Genomic DNA, 2572 nt, shown 5'->3' on the forward strand with positions numbered 1-2572 from the left:
AGAACCAAGTATCTATTAAGGATACCTGATTTTAAGCTTAACCTTGAAAACACATACAGGGGGCTAAATAAAGCTTATTTCTGTAAACCATAAGTGAAGTAGACTTTTGTGTCATATATTCAGAATATCACTGTTTCTTTTGTATGACTAAGTTGTAGGCAGTGTTTGGCAGGACAGGAAAGGGTTAGAGAAAGAGGCTGAGTGAAGGGTAGCTTACTTGGTTATCAACAATGGAGAATTGGGCTTCCCCGGAAGCGGGGAGGAGGCTGTTGTAACAATGTAACAGCAGAGGACTGTTACAGGACTCTTACTTGGAAGCAAGTGTGACCTTGGCAGGTGGGCTGCTGCCCATGGGCTGGGAGTTAAGGAGGCGGCATTTTAGAGAGACAGCAGTGGGGTTATAGTACCCCACACACCCACACAGCCTGCAGAACTTCCAGGAGGAGAGGTGTTGTAGAGACCTTAGGGAAAAACGTGTGGCCCGGGCATGAGCCTAAGGAAGCTGCAGTTCCTGTGGGCATGGGAGTGACCGGATGTTTAGGGAGGGTAGGAGAAGTTGGTGTGCTCTGGGCAAGCATTGACTCCTCCCTGCCAGGCCCGGCCCCACTGGGCATTGCAGAGTGGGCAGGGCTGACATGGGAGTGAGTGTGGCCAGGTGATGGATGGGCAAGGGGAAGGAGCTCAGGAGGACTGAAAGGAGGCGGTGGAGGACTCTGGCAGCTGCGGACTGTGCAGCCACAGATTGGGCCTGAGGTGTGTGGCCTGTGGCATCCATACAGAGGCTGAAGCTGCAGGTGGGTTACTGCGCTTGCACACCACACTGTTAGGATTCTGCCGCTTCTCCAGCTGCATGACCACACATGTGCAGTTCAGTAGCCAAGTGAGGGGCCTTAATCTTCTGTCATCAGTGTGCAGTGTGGTCACGCAATCTGCGCGTGCGTGGCGTAGCTTCATAAGCCCATGTGCATATGTGCAGGGAAATCCTTAAAAAGCTGGTCACAGACTCCTCCTCTCCCTTCTGCTCTCCTTCTCCTGCATCCCTCTCTCCCTGCACCTGCATGTGTCCTTCACAGGCCTGGCCACTCTCCTCTGTCCCTGCCCTCTCCTAATAAAGCTCTGACACTGGGTTCTGTCATGCCTAGTGACCTTTCTCGCACAGTAACACATTTAAAACCAACACACACCCCGCTCCTCGAGACATCCTTGGTATAGCTCCTGTTTTATTCTCCTTTTCCATATAAGAACACTGGAGAGTTTGCCTGTTTACAGGTTTTATTTCCTGAACTACTGAGGGAGACATAGGACTTGCCAGTCTTTTTATTTTTAAATTGAGCTTTTTTTTTTTTTTTTCCTTTGAGGGAGGTTGGTTCCTGTTCTGAATAATGATCTTCTGTAGTTCAGGTTGGCCTTGACGTTACTAGGCAACCTTTGTGATCCTCCTACAGCTCTTGCTTGTGCTTGGATCACAGGCAATGTGCCACCATGTGGGGCTTTATGAGGTGCTAGAGACTGGAGCCAGGGCTTGTTGGCATGTGAAATAAGCACTAAGCAACATACCCAGCCCTGTTGTTGTGTTTGTTTTTATTATTCTTAACCAGGTAATACCAGAGGCAAACAAGCACGAAACACTGACAGCAATGATCTGAAGTTTCTGCCCCCACAGAACGCAGAGGAGTCACCACAAAACAGTCTGGAAGGAGCAGCTCCTGGTCATGCTCTGCTCTGCCTGTGTGCATCCGACTCTCAAACCCACACCACAGCTGCTGCTCAGAAAGGGGAGCAGAAGCCAGAACCTTCTGAGCGGCATCACCTTACCTTCAAGAAAGAAGCCCTCAGAAAGTGCAGCCTGCATCTCCATGGCCAGATAGATCTGTGTGACAGGCCAGCCCTGGCAACAAAGGAGGCCGGGAATTGGATAGTTTTGTTTGGTAGCCTTCACAGTGCAAGAGGCCATGGCAAAGTGTGCCAAACCTGTATTGAGTACCCTGATTTATGGAGGACATTCACACTTGACCTACATAGTCACTCTGCCTAATCACACCAATCAGATTAACCCACAAGTCTCTGGCCGACCAAGAGAGCACACCAAATCTAGTCCTTCCCTTGTGGCTTCATAGGTGTTTATTTCAACCAACTGGATTTCCTGTTGTTTAACTCTGCTCCTTTTAAGACTTCCATTCAAGCTGGGTGCACCTCACCACACCCAGGCCCAGTGTAGCCTAGATGCTAGTGTGCTGCAGCTGAAAGTGTATTTGTGTTACACCTGACTACACGTGGCAGATGAATGCCAGAACTAGACCTTAGCCACAGGGAAGTTTTCTTTCCCCCTCAAACCCATCTGGGTTCAGGGCTAGGACGACCGGAAGGTTCAGTGCCTTGGGCTCCTTGCATGCTGTCCTGCAGTCTGCACCTGCAGTTTCCTGGGCCTTCCATCTCACTGGCTGAGTAATACGTGCAAACAAAAGACAGGGGCTTCCTGCTTGGCTTTAGCAGTTCTGCGTTCTGTCCACTAGATGGCAACATGGACACATCTAAAGTGCAGGGCTGGTGCAAGCCCTTTAAAAACTCACAA

Source organism: Onychomys torridus, chromosome 6, assembly GCF_903995425.1.
Source record: "Onychomys torridus chromosome 6, mOncTor1.1, whole genome shotgun sequence".
Lineage (NCBI taxonomy): Eukaryota > Metazoa > Chordata > Mammalia > Rodentia > Cricetidae > Onychomys > Onychomys torridus.